The following is a 23,931-nucleotide window of genomic DNA, read 5'->3' as shown; positions in this document are numbered from 1 at the left end:
TCACATATTACGCCACACATTACTAACCACATTTTACATAATTGCGCCACACATTACTAATAACATTTTACATGATTATGACACACATTTCCTACCACTTTTCTCATGATTATGCCACACATTACTAACCATATTTTACACGATTATGCCACACATTACTAACCACATTTCACATGATTATGCCACACATTACTAACCACATTTCACATGATTATGAGACACATTACAAACCTCATTTCACATGATTATGCCACACATTACTAACCAAATTTCACATGATTATGGTACACATTACTAACCTCATTGCACATGATTATACCACACATTACTAACCACATTTCACACAATTATGCCACACATAACTAGCCTCATTTCACATGATTTTTCCACACATTACTAACCACATTTCACATGATTATGCCACACATTACTAACCAAATTTCACATGATAAAGCCTCACATTAATAACCTCATTTCACATGTTTATGCCACACATCACTAACCACATTTCACATGATTTTGCCTAATTTTACATGGTAATCCCACACATTACTAACCTCATTTACATGATTTTGCCACACATTACTAACCACATTTAACATGATTATGCTACACATTACTTACCTCATTTCACATGATTATGCCACACATTACTAACCTCATTTCACATGATTATGCCACACATTACTAACTTCATTTCTCATGATTATGCCACACATTACTAACCACATTTCACATGATTATGCCACACATTTCTAACCTCATTTCACATGATTATGGCACACATTACTTATCATATTTCACATGATTATACCACACATTACTAACCACCTTTTACATGATTATGTCTCATCTTACATGGTTATGCCACACATTAGTAACCACATTTTATATGATTATGCCTCACATTACTAACCACATTTCATGCGATTATGCCACACATTTCTAACCACATTTCACATCATTATGCCTCACATTACTAAACTCATTTCACATTATTATGATAAACATTACTAACCATATTTCACATGATTATGCTGCACATTACGAACCTGATTTCACATGAGAATGCCACACATTACTATCATAATTTCACATGATTATGCCACCCTTTACTAACCATCATTTCACATGATTATGCCAAACATTACTAAACATATTTCACAGTTTTATGCCACACATTACAAAGCATATTTCACATGACTATGCCACAAATTATTAAACACAGTTCACATGATTATACCACACATTAATAACCAAATTTCACATGATTATGCCACACATTACTAACCATATTTCACATGATTATGCCACACATTACTAACTATATTTCATATGATTATGCCACACATTACAAACCAAATTTCACATCATTATGCCACACATTACTAACCACAGTTCATATGATTTTGCCACACATTACTAACCAAATTTCACAGTATCATGGTACATATTACTAACCTCATTTCACATGATTATGCCACACATTACTAACCACATTTCACACAATTATGCCACACATTACTAACCTCATTTAATATGATTATTCCACAAATTACTAACCACATTTCACATGATTATGCCACACATTACTAACCATAATTCACTTGATTAAGCCATACATTAATAACCTCATTTAACATAATTATGCCACATATCACAAACCACATTTCACATTATCATGCCTAATTTTACATGGTAATGCCACACATTACTAAACTCATTTAAATGATTTTGCCACACATTACTAACAACATTTCACAGGATTATGGCAAACATTACTAACCTCATTTCACATGATTATGCCACACATTACTAACCACATTACACAGAATTATGCCACACATTACTAACCTCATTTCACATGATTATTACACACATTACTAACCACATTTCACATGATTATGGCACACATTACTAACCATATTTCACATGATTAAGCCACACACTACTAACCTCATTTCACATGATTATGCAACACATTACTAACCACATTTCACATGATTATGCCACACATTACTAAACACCTTTTACATGATTATGCCTCATCTTACATGGTTATATCACACATTACTTACCACATTTTATATGATTATGCCACACATTACTAACCACATTTCATGTGATTATGATACACATTACTAACCATATTTCACATGATTATGCCGCACATGACTAGCCTAATTTCACATGAGTATTCCACGAAATACTATGATAATTTCACATGATTATGCCACACATTTCTTACCATATTTTACATGATTATGCCACACATTACAAACCACATTTCACATGATTATGCCACACATTATTAACCACAGTTCCCATGATTATGCCACACATTAGTAACCACATTTCACATGATTATGCCACACATTACTAACCTCATTTCACATGATTATGCCACACATTTCTAACCTCATTTCACATGATTATGGCACACATTACTAATCATATTTCACATGATTATACCACACATTACTAACCACCTTTTACATGATTATGTCTCATCTTACATGGTTATGCCACACATTAGTAACCACATTTTATATGATTATGCCTCACATTACTAACCACATTTCATGCGATTATGCAACACATTACTAAACACATTTCACATCATTATGCCTCACATTACTAACCTGATTTCACATTATTATGATAAACATTACTAACCATATTTCACATGATTATGCTGCACATTACGAACGTCATTTCACATGAGAATGCCACACATTACTATCATAATTTCACATGATTATGCCACACTTTACTAACCATCATTTCACATGATTATGCCAAACATTACTAAACATATTTCACAGTTTTATGCCACACATTACAAACCATATTTCACATGACTATGCCACAAATTATTAAACACAGTTCATATGATTATACCACACATTACTAACCTCATTTCACATGATTTTGCCACACATTACTAACCTCATTTCTTATGCTTATGCCTCATTTTACATGGTTATGCCACACATTACGAACCACATTTCACATGATAATGCCACACATTACTAACCTCATTTCACATATTACGCCACACATTACTAACCACATTTTACATAATTGCGCCACACATTACTAATAACATTTTACATGATTATGACACACATTTCCTACCACTTTTCACATGATTATGCCTCACATTACTAACCATATTTTACACGATTATGCCACACATTACTAACCACATTTCACATGATTATGCCACACATTACTAACCACATTTCACATGATTATGAGACACATTACAAACCTCATTTCACATGATTATGCCACACATTACTAATCACAGTTCATATAATTATGACACACATTACCAACCACATTTCACATGATTATGCCGCACATTACTAACCTCATTTCAGATGATTATGCCACACATCACTAATCATATTTCACATGATTATGTCATACATTACTAGCCACCTTTTACATTATTATGCCTCATCTTACATGGTCATGCCACACAGTACTAACCTCATTTTATATGATTATGCCACAGATTACTATCCACATTTCACTAGATTATGCCACACATTACTAATCACATTTCACATGATTAATGCCACACATTACTAACCTCATTTCACATTATTATGACACACATTACTAACCTCATTTCTTATGATTATACCACACATTACTAATCATATTTCACATGATTATGCCACACATTACTAGTGACCTTTTACATGATTATGCCTCATCTTACATACTTATGCCACACATTACTAACCGCATTTTATATGATTATACCACACATTACTAACCTCATTTCACATAATTATGCCACACATTACTAACAACATTTCACATTATTATGCCACACATTACTAACCACATTTCACATTATGCCACACATTACTCACCTTATTTCACATGATTATGCCACACTTTACTAACCACATTTCACATGATTTGGCCTCATTATACATGATTATGCCACAAATCACTAACATCATTTCACATGATTATGTCACACAATACTAACCTCATTTCACATGATTATGCCAAACATTACTAACCTCATATCACATGATTATGCCAAACATTACTTACCACATTTTACATGATCATGAGATATATTACAAACCATTTCACATGATTATGCCACACATTACTAACCATATTTCACATCATTATGTCACACATTACTATCCACAATTCACATTATGCCACTCATTTCTAGGCACATTTCGCATGATTATGCCACACATTACTAACCTCGTTTCACATGATTATGCAACACATTACTAACCACATTTAACATAATAATGCCACACATTACAAGCCTCATTTCACATGATTATGCCACACATTACTAACCTCATTTCACATGATTATGCCTCATTTTACATTGTTATGCCACACATTACTAACCTCATTTCACATATTACACCACACATTACTAACCACATTTTATATAATTGCAAAACACATTACTAATAACATTTTACATGATTATTATACACATTACAAACCTAATTTCACGTGATTATGCCACACATTACTAACCTCATTTCACATATTACACCACACATTACTAACCACATTTTACATAATTGCGCCACACATACAGGATTAAGCCACACATTACTAACTTCATTTCACTTGATTATGCCACACATTACTAGTCATATTTCACATGATTATGCCACATATTACTAGCGACCTTTTACATGATTATGCCTCATTTTTCATAGTTATGCCACACATTACTAACTACATTTTATATGATTATGCCACACATTTCTAACCTCATTTGACATAATTATGCCACACATTACTAACCACATTTCACATGATTATGCCACACATTACTAACCACATTTCACATTATGCCACACATTGCTAACCTTATTTCACATGATGATGTCACACATTACTAACCACATTTCACATGATTATGCCACATTATACATGATTATGCCACAAGTTACTAACAGCATTTCACATGATTATTTCACACAATACTAACCAATTTTCACATGATTATGCCACACATTACTAAGCTCATATCACATGATTATGTCACACATTACTAACCACATTTTAAATTATCATGAGATATATTACAAACCATTTCACATGATTATGCCACACATTACTAACCATATTTCCCATGATAATACCACACATTACTAACCACATTTCACATCATTATGCCACACATTACTATCCACAGTTCACATCATGCCACACATTTCTAAGCACATTTCGCATGATTATGCCACACATTACTAACCACATTTTAAATTATCATGAGATATATTACAAACCATTTCACATGATTATGCCACACATTACTAACCATATTTCCCATGATAATACCACACATTGCTAACCACATTTAACATTATTAAGCTACACATTACTAACATCATTTCACAGGATTATGCCAAACATTACTAGTCATATTTCACATGATTATGCCACATATTACTAGCGACCTTTTACATGATTATGCCTCATTTTTCATAGTTAAGCCACACATTACTAACTACATTTTATATGATTATGCCACACATTTCTAACCTCATTTGACATAATTATGCCACACATTACTAACCACATTTCACATGATTATGCCACACATTACTAACCACATTTCACATTATGCCACACATTGCTAACCTTATTTCACATGATGATGTCACACATTACTAACCACATTTCACATGATTATGCCTCATTATACATGATTATGCCACAAGTTACTAACAGCATTTCACATGATTATTTCACACAATACTAACCAATTTTCACATGATTATGCCACACATTACTAAGCTCATATCACATGATTATGCCACACATTACTAACCACATTTTAAATTATCATGAGATATATTACAAACCATTTCACATGATTATGCCACACATTACTAACCATATTTCCCATGATAATACCACACATTACTAACCACATTTCACATCATTATGCCACACATTACTATCCACAGTTCACATCATGCCACACATTTCTAAGCACATTTCGCATGATTATGCCACACATTACTGACCTCGTTTAACATGATTATGCCACACATTACTAACCACATTTAACATCATAATGCCACACATTACAAACCTCATTTCACATGATTATGCCACACATTACTAACCTCATTTCACATGATTATGCCTCATTTTACATTGTTATGCCACACATTACTAACCATATTTCACATGATTATGCCACACATTACTAACCTCATTTCACATATTGCACCACACATTACTAACCACATTTTACATAATTGCACAACACATTACTAATAACATTTTACATGATTATGATACACATTACAAACCTAATTGTACGCGATTATGCCACACTTTACTAACCACATTTCACATGATTATGCCACACATTACTAACCACATTTAACATGATTATGCTACACATTACTAACCTCATTTCACATGATTATGCCATTTGTTACTAACCTCATTTCACATGATTATGCTACACACTGATAACCTCATTTCACATGATTATGCCACACATTACTAACCACATTTCACATGATTATGCCATACATTTCTATCCTCATTTCACATGATTATGGCACACATTACTAATCACCTTTTACAAGATTATGCCTCATCTTAAATGGTTATGCCACACTTTAGTAATCACATGTCATATGATTATGCCTCACATTAATAACCACATTTCATGTGATTATGCCACACATTACTAACCACATTTCACTTCATTATTCCACACATTACTAACCTCATTTCACAATATTATGATAAACATTACTAACCATATTTCACATGATTATGCTGCACATTACGACCCTCATTTCACATGAGAATGCCACACATTACTATCATAATTTCACATGATTATGCCACACATTACTAACCATCATTTCACATGATTATGCCACGCATTACTAAACATATTTCACAGGATTATGCCACACATTACAAACCACATTTCATATGATTATGCCACACAATACTAACCACAGTTCACATGGTTATGCCACACATTTCTAACCACATTTCACATGATTATGCCATACTTTACTAACCACTTTTCACAGGATTATGCCACACATTACTAATCATATTTCACATGATTATGCCACACATTACTAACCACCTTTTACATGATTATGCCTCATTTTACATGGTTATGCCACACATCACTAACCACATTTCACTTGATTATACCACACATTACTAACCACATTTCACATGATTATGCCACACATTACTAACCACATTTCATATGATTATGCCACACATTACTATCCTCATTTCACATTGTTATGCAACATATTACTAACCATATTTCACATGATTATACTGCATATTACTAACTGCATTTCACATGATTATGCCACAGATTACTAACCATCATTTCACATGCTTATGCCACACATTACTAACCATATTTCACATGATTATGCCACACACTACAATCCATACTTCACATGATTATGCCACACATTACAAATCATATTTCACATGATTATGCCACACATTATTAAACACAGTTCACATGATTATGCCACACATTACTAACCAAATTTCATATGATAATGCACACATTACTAACCATATGTCACATGATTATGCTGCACATTTCTAGAAATATTTTAGATGATTATGCCACACATTACTAACCATCATTTCACATGATTATGCCACACATTATTAACTATATTTCATATGATTATGCCACACATTACAAACCATATTTCAGATGATTATGCCACACATTACTAACCACAGTTCACATTATTATGCCACACATTACTAACCTAATTTCACATGATTTTGCCACACATTACTAGCCAAATTTCACAGGATTATGGTATACATTACTAACCTCATTTCACATGATTATGCCACACATTACTAACCTCATTTCACATGATCATTCCAAACATTACTAACCACATTTTGCTTGATTATGCCACACATTACTAACCATATTTCACATGATTATGCCACACATCACTAACCACATTTCACATGATTATGCCTACTTTTATATGGTTATGCCACACATTACTAACCACATTTCACATGATTATGCCACACATTACTAACCTCATTTCACATATTACGCCACACATTACTAACGACATTTTACATAATTGCGCCACATATTACTAACCACATTTCACAGGATTATGCCACACATTACTATCCTCATTTCACATCATAATGCCACACATTGCTAACCACATTTCACATGATTACGCCTCATTTATCATGGTTATGTAACACATTACTAACCACATTTCACATGATTATGCCACACATTACTGACCACATTTCACACGATTATTCAACACATTACTAACCACATTTCACATGATTATGCCACACATTACTAACTGCATTTCACATGATTATAAGACACATTACAAACCTCATTTCACATGATTATGCCACACATTACTAACCACAGTTCATAAAATTTTGTCACACATTACCAACCACATTTCACATGATTCTGCCACACATTACTTATCACTTTTCACATGATTATGCCACACATTACTAACTACAGTTCACATGATTATGCCACACATTACTAACCACATTTCACATGATTATGCCACACATTACTAACCTCATTTCTCATGATTATGCCACACATTTCTAATCATATTTCACATGATAATGCCACACATTACTAAACACATTTTAGATGATTATGCCTCATCTTACATGGTTATGTTACACACTACTAACCACATTTTATATGATTATGCCACACATTACTAACCTCATTGCATGTGATTATGCCACACATTACTAACCACATTTCACATGATTATGATACACACTACTAACCATATTTCACATGATTATGCCGCACATGACTAGCCTAATTTCACATGAGTATTCCACTAATTACTATGATAATTTCACATGATTATGCCACACATTACTAACCACAGTACACATGATTATGCCACACATTAGAAACCATATTTCACATGATTATGCCACACTTTACTAACCACATTTCACAGGATAATGCCACACATTACTAACCTCATTTCACATGATTATGCCACACATTACTAACCTCATTTCACATGATTATGCCCCATTTTTACATGGTTATGCCACACATTACTAACAACATTTCACATGATAATGCCACACACTAATAACCTCATTTCACATATTACGCCACACATTACTAACCACATTTTACATAATTGTGCCACACATTACTAATAACATTTTACATGACTATGACACACATTACTGACCACAGTTCACATGATTATGCCACACATTGCTGAACACATTTCACATGATTATGCCACACATTACTAACCACATTTCACATGATTATGCCACACATTACTAAGTGCATTTAACATGATTATAAGACACATTACAAACCTCATTTCACATGATTATGCCACACATTACTTGCCACAGTTCATATAATTATGTCACACATTACCAACCACATTTCACATGATTCTGCCACACATTGCTTACCACATTTCACATGATTATGCCACACATTACTAACAACAGTTCACATGATTATGCTACACATTACTAAACACATTTCACATGATTATGCCACACATTACTAACCTCATTTCACATGATTATGCCACACATTACTAACGACATTTTACATAATTGCGCCACATATTACTAACCACATTTCACAGGATTATGCCACACATTACTATCCTCATTTCACATCATAATGCCACACATTGCAAACCACATTTCACATGATTATCCCTCATTTATCATGGTTATGTCACACATTACTAACCACATTTCACATAATTATGCCACACATTACTAACCACATTTCACATGATTATGCCACACATTACTAACCTCATTTCTCATGATTATGCCACACATTACTAATCATATTTCACATGATTATGCCACACTTTACTAACCACCTTTTAGATGATTATGCCTCATCTTACATGGTTATGTCACACACTACTAACCAAATTTTATATGATTATGCCACACATAACTAACCTCATTTTACATGATTATTCCACACATTACTAACCACATTTCACATGATTATGCCACACATTAATAACCATATTTCACATGATTATGCAGCACATTACTAACCACAGTTCACATTTTTATGCCACACATTACTAACCACATGGCACATGATTTTGCCACACATTACTAACCAAATTTCACAGGATTATGGTACACTTTACTAACCTCATTGCACATGATTATACCACACATTACTAACCACATTTCACACAATTATGCCACACATAACTAACCTCATTTCACATGATTTTTCCACACATTACTAACCACATTTCACATGATTATGCCACACATTACTAACCAAATTTCACATGCTAAAGCCACACATTAATAACCTCATTTCACATGTTTATGCCACACATTACTAACCTCATTTCACATATTACGCCACACATTACTAACGACATTTTACATAATTGCGCCACATATTACTAACCACATTTCACAGGATTATGCCACACATTACTATCCTCATTTCACATCATAATGCCACACATTGCTAACCACATTTCACATGATTACGCCTCATTTATCATGGTTATGTCACACATTACTAACCACATTTCACATAATTATGCCACACATTACTAACCACATTTCACATGATTTTGCCTAATTTTACATGGTAATCCCACACATTACTAACCTCATTTACATGATTTTGCCACACATTACTAACCACATTTAACATGATTATGCTACACATTACTTACCTCATTTCACATGGTTATGCCACACATTACTAACTTCATTTCACATGATTATGCCACACATTACTAACCACATTTCACATGATTATGCCACACATTTCTAACCTCATTTCACATGATTATGGCACACATTACTAATCATATTTCCCATGATTATACCACACATTACTAACCACCTTTTACATGATTATGTCTCATCTTAAATGGTTATGCCACACATTAGTAACCACATTTTATATGATTATGCCTCACATTACTAACAACATTTCATGCGATTATGCCACACATTACTAACCACATTTCACATCATTATGCCTCACATTACTAACCTCATTTCACATTATTATGATAAACATTACTAACCATATTTCACATGATTATGCTGCACATTACGAACCTCATTTCACATGAGAATGCCACACATTACTATCATAATTTCACATGATTATGCCACACATTACTAACCATCAATTCACATGATTTTGCCAAACATTACTAAACATATTTCACAGTATTATGCCACATATTACAAACCATATTTCACATGACTATGCCACAAATTAGTAAACACAGTTCACATGATTATACCACACATTAATAACCAAATTTCACATGATTATGCCACACATTACTAACCATATTTCACATGATTATGCCACACATTACTAACTATATTTCATATGATTATGCCACACATTACAAACCATATTTCACATCATTATGCCACACATTACTAACCACAGTTCATATGATTTTGCCAAACATTACTAACCAAATTTCACAGTATCATGGTACATACTACTAACCTCATTTCACATGATTATGCCACACATTACTAACCACATTTCACACAGTTATGCCACACATTACTAACCTCATTTCATATGATTATTCCACAAATTACTAACCACATTTCACATGATTATGCCACACATTACTAACCATATTTCACATAATTATGCCACACATTACTAACCACATTTCACATGATTATGCCACACATTACTAACCTCATTTCTCCTGATTATGCCACACATTATTAATCTTATTTCACATGATTATGCCACACATTACTAACCACCTTTTAGATGATTATGCCTCATCTTACATGGTTATGTCACACACTACTTACCACATTTTATATGATTGTGCCACACATTACTAACCTCATTTCACATAATTCTGCCACACATTAGTAACCACATTTCACATTATTATGATAAACATTACTAACCATATTTCACATGATTATGCTGCACATTACGAACGTCATTTCACATGAGAGTGCCACACATTACTATCATAATTTCACATGATTATGCCACACTTTACTAACCATCATTTCACATGATTATGCCAAACATTACTAAACATATTTCACAGTTTTATGCCACACATTACAAACCATATTTCACATGACTATGCCACAAATTATTAAACACAGTTCATATGATTATACCACACATTACTAACCTCATTTCACATGATTTTGCCACACATTACTAACCTCATTTCTTATGCTTATGCCTCATTTTACATGGTTATGCCACACATTACGAACCACATTTCACATGATAATGCCACACATTACTAACCTCATTTCACATATTACGCCACACATTACTAACCACATTTTACATAATTGCGCCACACATTACTAATAACATTTTACATGATTATGACACACATTTCCTACCACTTTTCACATGATTATGCCTCACATTACTAACCATATTTTACACGATTATGCCACACATTACTAACCACATTTCACATGATTATGCCACACATTACTAACCACATTTCACATGATTATGAGACACATTACAAACCTCATTTCACATGATTATGCCACACATTACTAATCACAGTTCATATAATTATGACACACATTACCAACCACATTTCACATGATTATGCCGCACATTACTAACCTCATTTCAGATGATTATGCCACACATCACTAATCATATTTCACATGATTATGTCATACATTACTAGCCACCTTTTACATTATTATGCCTCATCTTACATGGTCATGCCACACAGTACTAACCTCATTTTATATGATTATGCCACAGATTACTATCCACATTTCACTAGATTATGCCACACATTACTAATCACATTTCACATGATTAATGCCACACATTACTAACCTCATTTCACATTATTATGACACACATTACTAACCTCATTTCTTATGATTATACCACACATTACTAATCATATTTCACATGATTATGCCACACATTACTAGTGACCTTTTACATGATTATGCCTCATCTTACATACTTATGCCACACATTACTAACCGCATTTTATATGATTATGCCACACATTACTAACCTCATTTCACATAATTATGCCACACATTACTAACAACATTTCACATTATTATGACACACATTACTAACCACATTTCACATTATGCCACACATTACTCACCTTATTTCACATGATTATGCCACACTTTACTAACCACATTTCACATGATTTGGCCTCATTATACATGATTATGCCACAAATCACTAACATCATTTCACATGATTGTGTCACACAATACTAACCTCATTTCACATGATTATGCCAAACATTACTAACCTCATATCACATGATTATGCCAAACATTACTTACCACATTTTACATGATCATGAGATATATTACAAACCATTTCACATGATTATGCCACACATTACTAACCATATTTCACATCATTATGTCACACATTACTATCCACAATTCACATTATGCCACTCATTTCTAGGCACATTTCGCATGATTATGCCACACATTACTAACCTCGTTTCACATGATTATGCAACACATTACTAACCACATTTAACATAATAATGCCACACATTACAAGCCTCATTTCACATGATTATGCCACACATTACTAACCTCATTTCACATGATTATGCCTCATTTTACATTGTTATGCCACACATTACTAACCTCATTTCACATATTACACCACACATTACTAACCACATTTTATATAATTGCAAAACACATTACTAATAACATTTTACATGATTATTATACACATTACAAACCTAATTTCACGTGATTATGCCACACATTACTAACCTCATTTCACATATTACACCACACATTACTAACCACATTTTACATAATTGCGCCACACATACAGGATTAAGCCACACATTACTAACTTCATTTCACTTGATTATGCCACACATTACTAGTCATATTTCACATGATTATGCCACATATTACTAGCGACCTTTTACATGATTATGCCTCATTTTTCATAGTTATGCCACACATTACTAACTACATTTTATATGATTATGCCACACATTTCTAACCTCATTTGACATAATTATGCCACACATTACTAACCACATTTCACATGATTATGCCACACATTACTAACCACATTTCACATTATGCCACACATTGCTAACCTTATTTCACATGATGATGTCACACATTACTAACCACATTTCACATGATTATGCCTCATTATACATGATTATGCCACAAGTTACTAACAGCATTTCACATGATTATTTCACACAATACTAACCAATTTTCACATGATTATGCCACACATTACTAAGCTCATATCACATGATTATGTCACACATTACTAACCACATTTTAAATTATCATGAGATATATTACAAACCATTTCACATGATTATGCCACACATTACTAACCATATTTCCCATGATAATACCACACATTACTAACCACATTTCACATCATTATGCCACACATTACTATCCACAGTTCACATCATGCCACACATTTCTAAGCACATTTCGCATGATTATGCCACACATTACTAACCACATTTTAAATTATCATGAGATATATTACAAACCATTTCACATGATTATGCCACACATTACTAACCATATTTCCCATGATAATACCACACATTGCTAACCACATTTAACATTATTAAGCTACACATTACTAACATCATTTCACAGGATTATGCCAAACATTACTAGTCATATTTCACATGATTATCCAACATATTACTAGCGACCTTTTACATGATTATGCCTCATTTTTCATAGTTATGCCACACATTACTAACTACATTTTATATGATTATGCCACACATTTCTAACCTCATTTGACATAATTATGCCACACATTACTAACCACATTTCACATGATTATGCCACACATTACTAACCACATTTCACATTATGCCACACATTGCTAACCTTATTTCACATGATGATGTCACACATTACTAACCACATTTCACATGATTATGCCTCATTATACATGATTATGCCACAAGTTACTAACAGCATTTCACATGATTATTTCACACAATACTAACCAATTTTCACATGATTATGCCACACATTACTAAGCTCATATCACATGATTATGCCACACATTACTAACCACATTTTAAATTATCATGAGATATATTACAAACCATTTCACATGATTAGGCCACACATTACTAACCATATTTCCCATGATAATACCACACATTACTAACCACATTTCACATCATTATGCCACACATTACTATCCACAGTTCACATCATGCCACACATTTCTAAGCACATTTCGCATGATTATGCCACACATTACTGACCTCGTTTAACATGATTATGCCACACATTACTAACCACATTTAACATCATAATGCCACACATTACAAACCTCATTTCACATGATTATGCCACACATTACTAACCTCATTTCACATGATTATGCCTCATTTTACATTGTTATGCCACACATTACTAACCATATTTCACATGATTATGCCACACATTACTAACCTCATTTCACATATTGCACCACACATTACTAACCACATTTTACATAATTGCACAACACATTACTAATAACATTTTACATGATTATGATACACATTACAAACCTAATTGTACGCGATTATGCCACACTTTACTAACCACATTTCACATGATTATGCCACACATTACTAACCACATTTAACATGATTATGCTACACATTACTAACCTCATTTCACATGATTATGCCATTTGTTACTAACCTCATTTCACATGATTATGCTACACACTGATAACCTCATTTCACATGATTATGCCACACATTACTAACCACATTTCACATGATTATGCCATACATTTCTATCCTCATTTCACATGATTATGGCACACATTACTAATCACCTTTTACAAGATTATGCCTCATCTTAAATGGTTATGCCACACTTTAGTAATCACATGTCATATGATTATGCCTCACATTAATAACCACATTTCATGTGATTATGCCACACATTACTAACCACATTTCACTTCATTATTCCACACATTACTAACCTCATTTCACAATATTATGATAAACATTACTAACCATATTTCACATGATTATGCTGCACATTACGACCCTCATTTCACATGAGAATGCCACACATTACTATCATAATTTCACATGATTATGCCACACATTACTAACCATCATTTCACATGATTATGCCACGCATTACTAAACATATTTCACAGGATTATGCCACACATTACAAACCACATTTCATATGATTATGCCACACAATACTAACCACAGTTCACATGGTTATGCCACACATTTCTAACCACATTTCACATGATTATGCCATACTTTACTAACCACTTTTCACAGGATTATGCCACACATTACTAATCATATTTCACATGATTATGCCACACATTACTAACCACCTTTTACATGATTATGCCTCATTTTACATGGTTATGCCACACATCACTAACCACATTTCACTTGATTATACCACACATTACTAACCACATTTCACATGATTATGCCACACATTACTAACCACATTTCACATGATTATGCCACACATTACTATCCTCATTTCACATTATTATGCAACATATTACTAACCATATTTCACATGATTATACTGCATATTACTAACTGCATTTCACATGATTATGCCACAGATTACTAACCATCATTTCACATGCTTATGCCACACATTACTAACCATATTTCACATGATTATGCCACACATTACAATCCATACTTCACATGATTATGCCACACATTACAAATCATATTTCACATGATTATGCCACACATTATTAAACACAGTTCACATGATTATGCCACACATTACTAACCAAATTTCATATGATAATGCACACATTACTAACCATATGTCACATGATTATGCTGCACATTTCTAGAAATATTTTAGATGATTATGCCACACATTACTAACCATCATTTCACATGATTATGCCACACATTATTAACTATATTTCATATGATTATGCCACACATTACAAACCATATTTCAGATGATTATGCCACACATTACTAACCACAGTTCACATTATTATGCCACACATTACTAACCTAATTTCACATGATTTTGCCACACATTACTAGCCAAATTTCACAGGATTATGGTATACATTACTAACCTCATTTCACATGATTATGCCACACATTACTAACCTCATTTCACATGATCATTCCAAACATTACTAACCACATTTTGCTTGATTATGCCACACATTACTAACCATATTTCACATGATTGAGCCACACATTAATAACCTCATTTCACATGATTATGCCACACATCACTAACCACATTTCACATGATTATGCCTACTTTTATATGGTTATGCCACACATTACTAACCACATTTCACATGATTATGCCACACATTACTAACCTCATTTCACATATTACGCCACACATTACTAACGACATTTTACATAATTGCGCCACATATTACTAACCACATTTCACAGGATTATGCCACACATTACTATCCTCATTTCACATCATAATGCCACACATTGCTAACCACATTTCACATGATTACGCCTCATTTATCATGGTTATGTAACACATTACTAACCACATTTCACATGATTATGCCACACATTACTGACCACATTTCACACGATTATTCCACACATTACTAACCACATTTCACATGATTATGCCACACATTACTAACTGCATTTCACATGATTATAAGACACATTACAAACCTCATTTCACATGATTATGCCACACATTACTAACCACAGTTCATAAAATTTTGTCACACATTACCAACCACATTTCACATGATTCTGCCACACATTACTTATCACTTTTCACATGATTATGCCACACATTACTAACTACAGTTCACATGATTATGCCACACATTACTAACCACATTTCACATGATTATGCCACACATTACTAACCTCATTTCTCATGATTATGCCACACATTTCTAATCATATTTCACATGATAATGCCACACATTACTAAACACATTTTAGATGATTATGCCTCATCTTACATGGTTATGTTACACACTACTAACCACATTTTATATGATTATGCCACACATTACTAACCTCATTGCATGTGATTATGCCACACATTACTAACCACATTTCACATGATTATGATACACACTACTAACCATATTTCACATGATTATGCCGCACATGACTAGCCTAATTTCACATGAGTATTCCACTAATTACTATGATAATTTCACATGATTATGCCACACATTACTAACCACAGTACACATGATTATGCCACACATTAGAAACCATATTTCACATGATTATGCCACACTTTACTAACCACATTTCACAGGATAATGCCACACATTACTAACCTCATTTCACATGATTATGCCACACATTACTAACCTCATTTCACATGATTATGCCCCATTTTTACATGGTTATGCCACACATTACTAACAACATTTCACATGATAATGCCACACACTAATAACCTCATTTCACATATTACGCCACACATTACTAACCACATTTTACATAATTGTGCCACACATTACTAATAACATTTTACATGACTATGACACACATTACTGACCACAGTTCACATGATTATGCCACACATTGCTGAACACATTTCACATGATTATGCCACACATTACTAACCACATTTCACATGATTATGCCACACATTACTAAGTGCATTTAACATGATTATAAGACACATTACAAACCTCATTTCACATGATTATGCCACACATTACTTGCCACAGTTCATATAATTATGTCACACATTACCAACCACATTTCACATGATTCTGCCACACATTACTTACCACATTTCACATGATTATGCCACACATTACTAACAACAGTTCACATGATTATGCTACACATTACTAAACACATTTCACATGATTATGCCACACATTACTAACCTCATTTCACATGATTATGTCACACATTACTAACGACATTTTACATAATTGCGCCACATATTACTAACCACATTTCACAGGATTATGCCACACATTACTATCCTCATTTCACATCATAATGCCACACATTGCAAACCACATTTCACATGATTATCCCTCATTTATCATGGTTATGTCACACATTACTAACCACATTTCACATAATTATGCCACACATTACTAACCACATTTCACATGATTATGCCACACATTACTAACCTCATTTCTCATGATTATGCCACACATTACTAATCATATTTCACATGATTATGCCACACTTTACTAACCACCTTTTAGATGATTATGCCTCATCTTACATGGTTATGTCACACACTACTAACCAAATTTTATATGATTATGCCACACATAACTAACCTCATTTTACATGATTATTCCACACATTACTAACCACATTTCACATGATTATGCCACACATTAATAACCATATTTTACATGATTATGCAGCACATTACTAACCACAGTTCACATTTTTATGCCACACATTACTAACCACATGGCACATGATTTTGCCACACATTACTAACCAAATTTCACAGGATTATGGTACACTTTACTAACCTCATTGCACATGATTATACCACACATTACTAACCACATTTCACACAATTATGCCACACATAACTAACCTCATTTCACATGATTTTTCCACACATTACTAACCACATTTCACATGATTATGCCACACATTACTAACCAAATTTCACATGCTAAAGCCACACATTAATAACCTCATTTCACATGTTTATGCCACACATTACTAACCTCATTTCACATATTACGCCACACATTACTAACGACATTTTACATAATTGCGCCACATATTACTAACCACATTTCACAGGATTATGCCACACATTACTATCCTCATTTCACATCATAATGCCACACATTGCTAACCACATTTCACATGATTACGCCTCATTTATCATGTTTATGTCACACATTACTAACCACATTTCACATAATTATTCCACACATTACTAACCACATTTCACATGATTTTGCCTAATTTTACATGGTAATCCCACACATTACTAACCTCATTTACATGATTTTGCCACACATTACTAACCACATTTAACATGATTATGCTACACATTACTTACCTCATTTCACATGGTTATGCCACACATTACTAACTTCATTTCACATGATTATGCCACACATTACTAACCACATTTCACATGATTATGCCACACATTTCTAACCTCATTTCACATGATTATGGCACACATTACTAATCATATTTCCCATGATTATACCACACATTACTAACCACCTTTTACATGATTATGTCTCATCTTAAATGGTTATGCCACACATTAGTAACCACATTTTATATGATTATGCCTCACATTACTAACAACATTTCATGCGATTATGCCACACATTACTAACCACATTTCACATCATTATGCCTCACATTACTAACCTCATTTCACATTATTATGATAAACATTACTAACCATATTTCACATGATTATGCTGCACATTACGAACCTCATTTCACATGAGAATGCCACACATTACTATCATAATTTCACATGATTATGCCACACATTACTAACCATCAATTCACATGATTTTGCCAAACATTACTAAACATATTTCACAGTATTATGCCACATATTACAAACCATATTTCACATGACTATGCCACAAATTAGTAAACACAGTTCACATGATTATACCACACATTAATAACCAAATTTGACATGATTATGCCACACATTACTAACCATATTTCACATGATTATGCCACACATTACTAACTATATTTCATATGATTATGCCACACATTACAAACCATATTTCACATCATTATGCCACACATTACTAACCACAGTTCATATGATTTTGCCAAACATTACTAACCAAATTTCACAGTATCATGGTACATACTACTAACCTCATTTCACATGATTATGCCACACATTACTAACCACATTTCACACAATTATGCCACACATTACTAACCTCATTTCATATGATTATTCCACAAATTACTAACCACATTTCACATGATTATGCCACACATTACTAACCATATTTCACATAATTATGCCACACATTACTAACCACATTTCACATGATTATGCCACACATTACTAACCTCATTTCTCCTGATTATGCCACACATTATTAATCTTATTTCACATGATTATGCCACACATTACTAACCACCTTTTAGATGATTATGCCTCATCTTACATGGTTATGTCACACACTACTTACCACATTTTATATGATTGTGCCACACATTACTAACCTCATTTCACATAATTCTGCCACACATTAGTAACCACATTTCACATGATTATGCCGCACATGACTAGCTTAATTTCACATGAGTATTCCACTAATTACTATGAAAATTTCACATGATTATGCCACACATTACTAACCACAGTTCACATGATTATGCCACACATTAGTAACCATATTTCACATGCTTATGCCACACATTACTAACCACATTTCACAGGATAATGCCACACATTACTAACCTCATTTCACATGATTATGCCACACATTACTAACCTCATTTCACGTGATTATGCCCCATTTTACATGGTTATGCCACACATTACTAACAACATTTCACATGATAATGCCACACATAACTAACCTCATTTCACATATTACGCTACACATTACTAACCACATTTTACATAATTGCACCACACATTACTAATAACTTTTTAAATGATTATGACACACATTACTGACCACATTTCACATGATTATGCCACACATTACTGACCACATTTCACACGATTATTCCACACATTACTAACCACATTTCACATGATTATGCCACACAATACTAACTGCATTTCACATGATTATAAGACACATTACAAACCTCATTTCACATGATTATGCCACACATTACTAACCACAGTTCATAAAATTATGTCACACATTACCAACCACATTTCACATGATTCTGATGCACATTACTTATCACATTTCACATGATTATGCCACACATTACTAACTACATTTCACATGATTATGCCACACATTACTAACCACATTTCACATGATTATGCCACACATTACTAACCTCATTTCTCATGATTATGCCACACATTTCTAATCATATTTCACATGATTATGCCACACATTACTAAACACCTTTTAGATGATTATGCCTCATCTTACATGGTTATGTTACACACTACTAACCACATTTTATATGGTTATGCCTCACATTACTAACCTCATTGCACGTGATTATGCCACACATTACTAACCACATTTCACATGATTATGATACACACTACTAACCATATTTCACATGATTATGCCGCACATGACTAGCCTAATTTCACATGAGTATTCCGCTAATTACTATGATATTTTCACATGATTATGCCACACATTACTAACCACAGTACACATGATTATGCCACACATTAGTAACCATATTTCACATGATTATGCCACACATTACTAACCACATTTCACAAGATAATGCCACACATTACTAACCTCATTTCACATGATTATACCACAAATTACAAACCTCATTTCACATGATTATAGCCCATTTTTACATGGTTATGCCACACATTACTAACAACATTTCACATGATAATGCCACACACTACTAACCTCATTTCACATATTACGCAACACATTACTAACCACATTTTACATAATTGTGCCACACATTACTAATAACATTTTACATGACTATGACACACATTACTGACCACATTTCACATGATTATGCCACACATTGCTGACCACATTTCACACGATTATGCCACACATTACTAACCACATTTCACATGATTATGCCACACATTACTAAGTGCATTTAACATGATTATAAGACACATTACAAACCTCATTTCACATGATTATGCCACACATTACTAGCCACAGTTCATATAATTATGTCACACATTACCATCCACATTTCACATGATTCTGCCACACATTACTTATCACATTTCACATGATGATGCCACACATTACTAACAACAGTTCACATGATTATGCTACACATTACTAAACACATTTCACATGATTATGCCACACATTACTAACCTCATTTCACATGATTATGCCACACATTACTAACGACATTTTACATAATTGCGCCACATATTACTAACCACATTTCACAGGATTATGCCACACATTACTATCCTCATTTCACATCATAATGCCACACATTGCAAACCACATTTCACATGATTATCCCTCATTTATCATTGTTATGTCACACATTACTAACCACATTTCACATGATTATGCCTCACATGATTAGCTTAATTTCACATGAGTATTCCACTAATTACTATGAAAATTTCACATGATTATGCCACACATTACTAACCACAGTTCACATGATTATGCCACACATTAGTAACCATATTTCACATGCTTATGCCACACATTACTAACCACATTTCACAGGATAATGCCACACATTACTAACCTCATTTCACATGATTGGCATAATCATGTGAAATGAGGTTAGTAATGTGTGGCATTATCCTGTGAAATGTGGATAATGCCACACATTACTAACATTACTAACCTCATTTCACATGATTATGCCCCATTTTACATGGTTATGCCACACATTACTAACAACATTTCACATGATAATGCCACACATTACTAACCTCATTTCACATATTACGCTACACATTACTAACCACATTTTACATAATTGCGCCACACATTCTAATAACATTTTAAATGATTATGACACACATTACTGACCACATTTCACATGATTATGCCACACATTACTGACCACATTTCACACGATTATTCCACACATTACTAACCACATTTCACATGATTATGCCACACATTACTAACTGCATTTCACATAATTATAAGACACATTACAA

The sequence above is a fragment of the Taudactylus pleione genome, unplaced genomic scaffold (genome assembly GCF_031769625.1).
Source record: "Taudactylus pleione unplaced genomic scaffold, aTauple2 ptg000760l, whole genome shotgun sequence".
NCBI classification, from domain to species: Eukaryota; Metazoa; Chordata; class Amphibia; order Anura; family Myobatrachidae; genus Taudactylus; species Taudactylus pleione.
The sequence above is the reverse complement of the archived record's forward strand: the minus strand, read 5'-3'. Positions refer to the sequence as shown.